The following is an 11,914-nucleotide window of genomic DNA, read 5'->3' as shown; positions in this document are numbered from 1 at the left end:
CCCAGGCTCCTCTCCCCTTACACTTGTCAGGCCCACAGTCTATTACATTCTCCTCCTTTTCTAAAAGACTGCAATTAATCTAATTAGTAATCAATCATCCGTTAGGCCTCCCGCCTCCTCTGTGCTAATGGGGGTTATGACAGGCCTGGACCTTGCATTATTAATACCTCCATTCCTGGAGCCCAGGGCCCCTCTGACGCCCGTGGCCAGGGGCCATTGATCACTACCACAACCCAGTGAGCACTGCAAGGCCTACAGGGAAATATGCAGAGTAGTGGGAGTGGAGATGGGAAATGTGGTGTGTCAGTCTGTGTGGGATGAATCTGTTTAGGGGGCTTTAGTGTCATTTTGGTAAGGGAAGGATTTTGCCAAATTTGCTTGGGGAAGGTTGAATATCCTAAAAGTGTGATGCTGCCTTGGTGGTGCATGCGGTCTGCAGGGAAGCTCATATTTGAAGGAGATGAGGGATCGTATGAGTGGCATTAATAGGAATGTGCTCCGAAAAGCTCATTTGGTTAATGGGGCTCACCTCAAAACTATTATGGCGGGGTAAGGGGGCCTCTCTGGGGGACTATTTCTAGAAAATGAGATTAGAAATTATAGGACGCCACTAACGCTGGGGCACAATAATGGCATTGTGGCAATGAAACAATCACCACAACATTATCCTTCATCACCCATGCGTTATATGAGCACCCAATATAATAGCCCCAGCAGCTGAAGTTACAGCCTGATAACAATCCTACCAGCTGATCTCATTCGCTACAATCGATATTGGAACCTACTCTGTGCAGGCTTGGGGGGGGAGAAACAGCTGAACAAAACTACACAACCTGTCCTGCCTCATGGTTAACTGTTACCTTCCACACAAACAGGGCCATCCTGTGTCCTCTTAAACTGAATGTGCTAACTCTAATTTATATAACCTTTGTGCCAGTGGCTGTTAATCATGTTATCCAGTCTACATGTTGTTTGTTAGGACATGCTGTTACGACTTTGGTGCTCATACAGGGCTGGGCGATAATTCAGTCAACTTTCTGTGAAATCTAACTGTGATATGATCACGTTGTGATTGATGATTTCATGTCAGTTTTGATTAAAAAGGTGTTACTGAAGTGAAGGATTTTGTCAGATCTTCAGTTTAATAACCGGTTTTGCCTTATATCACTTTGATTATTTGGATGGTTTTGTATAGGTGTGCAACAGATCACAAAACTAATGGTTTGATTGGATCACGGTTTTCAGTCACGGATTGGATACATTTTTGGATCAGCACAAAAAAGGAGGACATTTAAATGATTTATTAAAAACGTAATAACTTTAAACAAAAACTTCTTTCACCAGTAAATTGCTGTTAAAAACAAAAACAGATGAGGAAAAGCGTATTTTACAATAACTATGAATGCACGAGTTTTACCAGTTTTAAGTAAATGTAATCTTTATTCACATCTGTTGTTTTTCTGACAACCAAGGGGGTAAGCTAGCGTCTGGAAAGCCCTCACCTTCTGCTGGCATTCCATTGACTCCCATTCCTTTTGGAATCACTTTGACAGTGAATAACTTGACATCTGAAGCATTTAAAGACTCCATTTGTCCATTGTTTATTTCTAAAGAAACATGACAATGTATAAAAGGCTCCATTACCTTGTATCTCACGTTATGGCCCCATAGCAGCTGTTATTGTAAAAAAAAAAAAATTGTTATACTTTCTGTTGCACAGCAGAAAAATTACCGTATAGTCAGGAGAAGCTCACAGTTAATCAAGGGGACTTGGAGGCAGGGAGAAGCCCCCAGAGAGTCCATGAAAGCATTAGAATGAAATATTTCAGCATCGTTTTGACGGTTTGGAGATTCTTTGGAATGTGGCAAGGGAATTCATATGAAGTACCATTTATCCACAAACAGAAAAGTGCTACTCATTCACTTCCACTAGTCTCCATTGAAGTCTATGGCGTCGCTGTGTCCATTTCTTTTACTGTCCATGTCGATAACAGCAGTGACCAGGTGCTAGCTAGTTTTTGTCTTTTAGCTCGTAGCTTTAGCAGCAGACTGTTGTGCGTCCCGCTGCTGGAATCCTCTACAATACAGTCACACTTTTACACCGTCTAGCTGTCAGCATTTTAATCGTGTTTAAATCCAGCTACTACCTAAGGGTAGGCCAACCTCAATGTTACCTGCTGCCAAGTGTAACGTTAGTGTTGACTAGCGTAACATGCAGCAATGCTTTTGTTGCCTCTAACGTCGGTTTCAGAGCATCAGAGAACACCAAAATCCGCGTTGCTATTCCGTCTAGTAGCTAGATACCGGGATTTTAACATACGCTGTTAATTTGAACTGAAAATTGCGTTGCTTGTATCTACAACAGCCCTCCATAAAGATATGTCAGCCTACTTTAAATAACAGTGACAAAAAACATTTATTTCACATTACGATGGTTGAATTTTGCAATTGATCAGCGGTTCACATACATTCAGTGTTGATCCGTACTAATCCATACTGACCACGGATCAACTTATTATTTTGTGGTGATATAGCCTAAGTACAGAAATATTATTGCTATTGAGTTTCTTGGTAACAGTTGTATACCAGGCTGAGGGAGCTTTTGAAGAAGTTATTTTTCATGTGAAAAAAGGAGAGTATAGGTTGTTGCATACAGGTTGTAAAATTGATGAATTAATGCATATTTAAAGAGAGCGTAATGAACAGATGAATGCCTTTGATACAGATTTCCTCGTTTCCCTTTCACAAAAGAAGATAGAACAGCAGACATTGGTGTCGACTATTGGCCACATTATTTTTGGCCAAGAATTTCTTAATCTTGCCTCCCTAGTTTTGTACACATTAATCAGGAACTGTTTGTTGATTGATTCATCTGTAACTGAATCGCTTCATTTCGGGAAGTTGATTGGATAAAACAAGCATTTTAAAGATGTCACCCGGGGTTTTTAGAAACTAATTCATTACGTTTTTACAAACTGTATCGAGGAATCAAGAAAATAATCTTCAGATAATCAATACAGAGAAAAATAAAACATTCCTTTATTGCAGTCTTACATGTACAGACAGTTGGCAACTTCAGGAAAACTTAAATAAATGAGTAGAGAAAAACCACAAATTCAGATGTTCCCACATAAGGCACAAGAGGTCATTGATTGGCTTGATCAGCATGAAAGGAATCAACATCCCTCCAGCAGAGTTCAGAGACGGTAGAATCTAAGGCACACCGCATTTAAAGCGCTTCTCGTGGTCCAACACCTGTAGACACTCTTGATTTTTGCTTACATTTTTCACCCATCTGTAGCTGTCTGCTTTGGGAAAAAAACATTCCTATTAAGAGTGTGATACAGATTTTGACCTTATCTGCCGGCCCTATTGATGGTGATGATTTTTGACAAGAGAAGCAGCTGCGGCCTGTACACAATGTGACTGATGTGTGGGAAGGTGGAAGCAAGTGGTCAGAAGTGATTTGTGATGCGGTTTAGTCATCTTTTAAAAACAATTTCAGAGGTGACACCACTCTAATCACTACACCAGGCCACTCCCCATGACTCAGACCTGGTACGGCGGCCATAACCTTTCCACTAACCAACCACGCATTCTGACTATAGCACTGCCATCTTTACACCACACAGGTTAATTCGCCATCAGCAAGCATGCCAAGGCTGTCACACCACTCCGCTTAATTTGCAGAAGGCTGGGGTTGTTAAGTATTTACAGGCCTTCAGTGGCTTTATGAAGCTGCGATGGGAGTCAGCGGCGGTGTTGAGCTCACAGCAGCTGCAGTCAGCTGCCTCATTCAGGAGGGATTGGGAAAGCAATGCAGCTCATCTGCTGCGCGTTGTGTGGGTGAGTTAAGGAGCTGGACATGCTTTACCCATGGCTGAGGATGTAAGGAATCGCTCTGCGGGCACAACCTCCAGCTTCTCTCCCCCCCCCCCCCCCCCCCCCCCTCCCCCGTGTAATTTGTGTACCATGAAGGTGTAGGTGTATGTTTGGGAAGAAATCTGTGTAGGATGTAAGCTTAGTTACAGAAAATTCATGAGCCACTGGCCGTTAGCCACCGCTGGTCATCAGAGACCACCTTTGTGTGTGTTTGGGGGTTGCAGAACTTGCAAGAATGGATTTCCAGGAAGTTCATCTTTCATGAATGGTCTTCAGTGTTGATTGTGTTTTTACTATGGGGAGGCTGGGTAAATGATGACAGTATACTGTTTGCGAGGTGAGCAAGGTGAGCTAACGAGTGTACGCCCCAGCTGTGCTGCATGAATGAGTCTCCTGAGGCCAGAGACAAGCTTCAGGCTAATGAAAGTTTGGAATGGAGATATCTTTGGTGGGAAAAAAGCAAACAGCAAACATAATGAATGAATAGAAGTCACCTGAAAACAAACATGGATGATGCTGGCGTCACCAAGATAACTGTAAATTAAGTTGTAGGTTCATCTGCACACTGATACCTGGCTATAAAGCTTTTCATGCTCTTTTTTTAATCATTTGGCCTCAAACAAAGAGTGTAGGCGGACGTTTGGACAGAACTGAATAATGAACTCATAATTCTATTTGCTTTAAGTATATAGACTTGGACGCACACTTAATTGTTTATATATATATATATATATAATATATATTTTTTGTATGCGTTTTAGCATATTCACTTAAAGGATTATTCTTCTTCTTCTTCTTCTTCTTAGGCTCATTGTCAGATTCTTACTTTTGTTTTTGAGGTTTTAGTGTTTAGCCTACATGCCATAGTGTTTAAAAAAACACATTTTTCTCATGCCGTAAATCTGGTAGTCTTCCAGAACCACAAACCTCCCTGGCCCTTTCCCTATCGTATCCATGTTTGGGCCTGTAACATCTGGCTCTATTTATGGCCTCTCTGCTTGTGTTAGCTGTGATGTTATGACAGCAGAGTTACTGAGAAGATTACACTAAGAGGAGATGGAGCCCCTCTCCATGGGGGCTCTGAGGGTCAGTGGCCCCGTTTTAAGCAAAAGAGACAAACCCCTGAGGTTTTTCAACAGTGTTTTTGCAGTGCAGCTGTTTCTCTTGTGGTGTTGTCCATTCTCATGTTTTTTTTTTTTTTCCTCTTTGCTCTCACAGGAAGTTTGTTGAAGACTGAAGACTTTCCTAGAGGTAGAACCTCAAAGGGGGTTTAAGCCCCTGACGGCCCACTAACTGCCCCATCTTCAAAACCCCAGCCCCAAGACTCCGCCCTGCTGAGGTCACTTCCTGAGAGAAGAGCGAGGGGCTAAAGACTAGTGGATCATTGGACGTGACAAAACATCTCTGTATGTTCAATTATGTTCCCAGTTTTTGTTTTTGTCTTTGCATTGTACAAACCATAAATATCACCAATTTACTCTATTTTGAGTTGTGGTTTTGGGGAAAGCGAAAACACTAGCCTTCTCAATCAATGATCAATACAATATCTCACAATACTATCTAGTGTTTGTCTGTCAGAGACGATCAATCCAACGCCTGCAATGTCCCAGGCTGTGTATATATATTTCCCCCCAAAAAACGCACACTGTGACATCATTAAGATGAATGAAGAAAGTAATGACATATTTATGTGCTGTAAAACCAAGTTCACATCCTGTGAGGCTCAGATTGGCACAGAGTGAGAACTGTCTGCCACTCAGTTAATGGCCCTCCGTTATTACACCCATACCTGATTGTATATGCCAGTGCAGGTCATGATTTTCAAGTGTTTTTCCAAAGCGGCACAAAGACTCTCAAGAGCTTTCACAGCCGTGCCTCACACACCCAGGTAGACAAATAGACACGTAGACACACTTTCTGCAACACAAACGCATTGTTTTTCTGGGGCTAGCATTGTCCCCATGAGCTCTTATTTGCAGCGATTTGACAGTGTGAATGTTCACGTCGGGGCTATCTCTTTTAAAGCGGCACTATTGTACTGTGATCCCTGTTTTTGGCTGGCCGTGCATATGTGCGACACAGGGCCATTGTAGAGTATTGTGTCAGTCAAAGTGAATAGAATCCCACCACTTTTGCATCGCTCTCTGCTGACAGCAGGGAAACAATACATGATGTTTTCGTTAGGAGGTTGAGGATATGAGAACGAGGTGTTGAACTGAATCGCTGGCATCACTGTGGCACGAGGGCCCCGATGTGGACAGCCATTTTCTGCCTGTCATTACTGATGACACAAAGACGTATCAAAGGGGGGTGAAATGGGACAGAACAGCAGTCAATGCGGGTGCACAGGCGTGAAACATGATCAGACCGGCGAGTTGAATAGAGGTATTATCGTGCCAAAAATGTGAGAGAGGGAGAGACGGAGGCAGACCGAGACTGAGTGGCATTGCTTTCATATCTTGTCACCCACTCACTTGACAATACTGGCACTGTGTTCTTCCCACCAAACGGGAATTGTACTGAATTTTGAACCATAAGTGTGTTCTTCCCACCATAAGTTTACTGCATGTTTTGGATGAATGAACATTTGTTCACGGCCCACATTCTTAACATGAAAAAAACAAAAACGGTTCTTTGCATACCAAACAAAAACATCAGGAAGCTCTTGGTAAACCCTGCCCTCTGTCTTAATTTGCACACATCTACAAGCAAATGTACTGAATTAAACTCTCATAGTTCTCTCTGCATGATGTGATTGATAGCCACTTAAAAGTATTTTTTTTTGGTAAGTTTTATGAAGTATTTTCATGTTGTTTTTATAACATATTAACCCTGTTCTACACCCCACCACTGGTTGGCACGGACAGAGTTTTGGCACCTGTGTTTTCAGCTATTAAATTAAGGAAACATTACTTCCAAGTCAGAGCCACGCTGAGAATGCAGCTGTCTGTTTTGCTATTTAATTTTTTATTAATGCTTTTGATATTTCAGGCTTTTGCATAAAAAAGCTCACACAGGAAAGATTTGGCAGAGAGAGGAGACATATGACAAAGGTCCTGGTCTAGATTTGAATCCAGGGTGTTGCAGGTATGTAGTTTGTATCTGAGCCAGCTGGGTCACCAGGACACCCCCTGTGTGTATTTCTTGTCTTTGCCCTCCGATAAACTCCAGTTGACCTCTCTCACTGTCGGCCCCGAGGGCTGCAGTCTTTGTCAGTACCCTTATTCTCTCCTTCTTTCCTTTTTCTTCCTCCTGGTCCACCCGGAGTTGTGCTCCCGCTCAATGTTAAATGAGGGCAAGGCCACACTTGGATGTGCTGTGACAAATTGGCACAGAGGAGGCAGATGGTGATGGGGAGGAGACTGGTTGTCATGCCATTTGCTGCAGCGACAGGAATTGATCTCCGTGCCGCGGAGCAACCACACATGCTCCACTTGTGTAATCCTGACTTTGGTTACCCCAAATGCACAAACACACACACACACACACACACACACACACACACAGATACACACACCGCAGCGAACTCTGACACACATGCCACCCAACACCAGCCTTCCGTCCCCATTAGTATCAATGATGTGTGCAGCGGCAGCGCTTGCTAACTGTCAGAGGCTCTCTGCTTGGAGGGGCCAAGGGATGTTGAGGGATTTTGACAGAGACACAGAGCTTAGATTAATGGTAGGCTGGTGGGACTTTGGGAGCTGCGACACAGCCTACTATAGAGACGCATACCATCACTGACTGTACTGTACATGTCAGCAGGCTGTTCAATTCACAGAGCTGTTGTCTTACCAATGTTTACCCATGAGACTTTGCTACAGCTTGACTAAAATCCCCATGGGGGTTTTTCATTGCAACATGACTTCTGGTAAGATCGTAGTTTGTCTGACAGGACTGGCATTGCTCATTAGACTGTTTCCCAGGGAGGGGAAAACGTTCCCCAATTTACAGCTGGGTTGAGCAGGGATTTAAAAAAATAAATAAAAAAGGTATATCCGTCATCGCTTAAATTATGTGGGGCTGTAGCAGGAAACAGTATCTTAGCTCACAGGAGTTGACAAACTTTCTAAAAGGGCAACAAACAGAAAGTGCTTTACTCCGTAATGTTGGATGTCTTGTTGGAGCCTTTGCCAGAAAGATTCACTGGGCAGGTTGATAAATGCTTGCTGAGATTTCCTAATGCGGTAACAGCAACACCAGCTCAGCGATACGGTGATAATTGGACCTCAATGGATGTCATGGTAATTTTCAGTTTTCTCACATTTAATAATGTGTATGAAATTGTACAATTAAGTGGAAAAACTACACTGAACTGCAATACACTGAATTGTTGACATGGCAAATGAGCAAGTCATCCCCTCAAGACCTGGATTTTAAATTCGTTGTCAACTAGATATGATCTGATTTGAATGAATGAGATCAAATCTAAATAAATGAAAATTGTCACTATTTATATAAAAACTTATGGATATGTAAATTAGAAACCTCCATCTCTCGGTTAAATCTGGTCCCACTGCAGTTCAGTGAAGACACTGTGCTTCATTTCACAAAGCTAACAGTAACTGGCTTGTATAATGAGTACAAAAACCCGCCTGTTGTTTTCCAAAGTGGAAGAATAGCTGACATACAAAGTGGTCAAAGCCAAGCTTGGAAGGTTTGGCCAAGACTTTTGGTAGCATGTCCTAATGTCTGTTGGCTGCCTCAGTAAAGCAACACAGACGTTGGCATATTAAAAATGCCACCAAAGGGTTTTTAGTTACCACATCAGTCTTAATGTAATTTAATGGATTGCTGTGTTTGTGAATACTGAGCCATGATAGCGTCTGTTTGTAGCTTAAGGAGTAACACTCGTAAGTGAACATCATCAACTCTTTTATAGAGTAAGAACAGAGAGCACCGATATGCCTAGTCAGAGTTGATCATAAAAATACAGGTTGTTAAATGAAAGGGGTTTATTAATGGATCCTATTCTCTTTTCATTAAAAACCTGCGTTCTGTGGGCGAGATGATAATATGATAATTCTTGGATTTAGCTCTCCTCACCTGGAACGTGGCAGGATAACTTTCCCACGGTTGCTTAATATTCAGTGAACCTGCCAGCCCTAAGCAGGGGATATCGATCAGCAGATGTGATGTATTCCCTGCCTTACTGATGGGGATCGGCAGAGTCATCTGTGTGGGAGTTGTGATGCTCCCTCAGCACCTCCCAGAGAAATCATAAGATACATGAAGAAAACCTGAGAAATCACATAATCAAAATTCTCAAATGGTATGAACCCTTTTCAGCTTTTTCCTCTCAAGCTGTGAAAAGAACAATGTTTATATTGATCCCCATTTTGCTGCAATTTAACAGGGATCTGATGAGCTTTATAATTACAGATAGAATCATATCGACTTTTCCTCTGAAACATGCCTTTCAGACTTGGATTTGGATTTCAAAGAAACTTTCTGCTTACTTTCATGTTCATCAGCGGCTAAATATCCTCACGTGGGAAAGCTGAAGTGATGCAACTTCTCGGGGCTAGTTAAACACGCCAGCGTAGCAAAAGAAGAGTACAAATCTCCCACAGCATGCAATGTTTTATGAGTTGTCCACACGCTATTAGACATCGGAGCTGCTGGACAGCAGCCAGTTTGTTACACGAACACACACACAAATGAGATTGCGTGTCCACGCTCGAACACAGACGGCAAGCTGCGAGGAGAAAAACAGCCCTCGCTTTGTGATAACAGCTCTTTCACTGTCAGCACAAACAATCTGCAGGCCTCGCTCCCTATAACCAGGACTAGTGTTTATATTTGCCACATTCATAGGGAAACCGAAAAGCTCCGAGAACATGCAGTGCAAAAACAAATCCGCAGCTGAGTTTAAATAAATCATTGCCCTGTAATGGGTAAGAAATCCCTCCAAAAGAGGATAACCGCTTCAACAATGTCAGCAAACATGGCTGCAGCCCTACAGCACAGCACTCAGCCTAAACATCTGTGTCAGGAATAAGATTCAGGTGCTGTCGATGTGTGCTTTTTACTTCAACCTCGATCCTCCCATCCCTAAACAGTGGCATACCTGTGCTTAGGTTTGAAACATTTAGTAAATGTGGATAATGAGAGTGGGATCGCTTCAAGTTGAGGTGAAAGTCAGAAAGCCCTCCAAAGCCGACTCCAGGCTGTTCATAATTACAATTCAAATGAGCAAATCGTTTAATACATTTTTGTCTTAAACAACACGTACAGGTCACAAAATAGTGAATCTTATTTTAGAGTGGGACTCAAATTAGGCTTAATTTATGGTAATGTTCTATGCTATTGAATAATGTTTACTGTGAGGGCCACAATCCAAATTATAATTCAATTATAATAAACCTCATGTGTTTGCCCATTAAAGTTCTGTCAGTTTTACCCTTCAGATAACTCCTGTGCACATTAACATTGAGCTGTTTGGACACTTGGCTGGGATCCAAAATGGCTGCTTGAGATGGAACAGGATCTTTTATTTTTTTAGCTTTCGGCTGTTTGCACAGCTCGCTGCACGTGCTTGCCAAACTGAAATGGTGAGGCCAAAATGGAGGTGGACACGGATATTCTTTCTGCCACAAATTACCTTTAGATTACGAAAGCAGTTGCTATTGGTTATTTGTAACATCACATTAGCCCTTTTTTCTACTGTAGTCTAAACCACATGCCTGAACATAGTTGCAGAAATAATGTGAGCGCAACGGAGGGGTACAGTCTTGCAGAGAAATGCATGTTTTACCAAAACAGAGAGAAGAACTGTGCTGTGGACAGTACCAGAATGCATTTTGCATGACAGCAATAGATGTAGAAATCTGAGGCCGAGCTAGAGTCAAAAGACTTTGGATGGGAGAGGCTCAAGCAAGCCCCCAGTGTTTTAATGACAGAATGTGCTCCGTCGTTGAGAAGACTGATTAAAAGCCCTTTGTGTCATGGTCCAGGCGGCAAGAGCATATGGCCAAAGGGCTTAAGCACAGAGAGAAGACATCTGCAATACCAAATCACTGAGACAGAAGCAAAGAAATTAAATCACAGAGATTAAAGGGAATCTCTTCCAGAGAAAAGTCTCATTTGTGAATGCCACCAGTGTCCCCCCCCCCCCCCCCCCCCCCCCTTGTTATACAGTGAAACACATTTGTTAAAGAATAGGTCACAATTTTATACACACACAACATAATACACACTTTATTTGTTTAACTCAGACTGCTGAAGCCTCATAGTAGCCTCTCAATTTCTTAAGAGCAAGAACAAACGTTTTTATATATATAGATATATAGATATATATAGATATATAGATGTATAGATATATATCTATCTCTCTCTCACATCAGCAAGGCAGTAACAGTGTTGTTTTATTTTAGTTGTAAATATGTCAGCACCTGCTTCGAGATACCAGTCTTGTAGTGTGCCCCCGTGGGGCTGTAGATGGTTCACATATGTTTAGAGTCTTGTTGTTTTTTACTGGCTTTCAGTTTCCTTTATTCTGCTAAAAGGGAATCTCTCTTTTGCAAGTCCTTTTATAAAAACACAGTTGTTTTGATTTCGAAAGGCAGCCAGGCCACTAAGGACAAATCCATTCAAGGCACCAAAAACGTCCAACAGTGTACATTGAAGAGAGTAAGTGTTTCTGGGTCTTGGGTGTGTGCTATAATGCTTTGTCAAACACTTTACATAAGCACACAGCAAAACAATAAGTTGTTGTCACATAAGAGTCGTCACGCACGGTTTAGCATCAAGGCCAAGTGCTTTTCTTTGCTCTTTGTTTTCTTTCCAAATAAATGTTTTTTTTAAGATCAGATTGCAGCTCCACATATACATTTTATTCCAAGTGTTCCAAGGACTGTTCTGGCACAAAATGAGCCCAGGGGTTAATGGCACATGGGCACTGAGTCGCCCGTTCTCTGGGATATGTTTTCATGCTAATCGAATGTGACCAGTTTTAGCACAAACATCTAATTAGCTTATAACGCTAGTCGTCGGGTCACCGGTAAAGTAAATGCTATTTCTGTACCACCAA

At 42.2% G+C, this 11,914-nt stretch overlaps 1 protein-coding gene across 1 annotated transcript in view; it reads left to right on the top strand.

Annotated features, from left to right (window-relative positions):
* The window catches only part of sema6cb (semaphorin 6Cb), a gene marked incomplete in the record, with an annotated part of 158,875 nt that overhangs the window by 58,461 nt on the left and 88,500 nt on the right, over positions 1-11,914 (top strand). Inside the window, 1 exon segment of the mRNA XM_032517570.1 lies at positions 5,101-5,288.

This window comes from Etheostoma spectabile, chromosome 6 (genome assembly GCF_008692095.1).
Source record: "Etheostoma spectabile isolate EspeVRDwgs_2016 chromosome 6, UIUC_Espe_1.0, whole genome shotgun sequence".
Taxonomy (NCBI): domain Eukaryota; kingdom Metazoa; phylum Chordata; class Actinopteri; order Perciformes; family Percidae; genus Etheostoma; species Etheostoma spectabile.
Note: the sequence above shows the minus strand (reverse complement) of the source record. Positions and strands in the feature narration are given on the sequence as shown.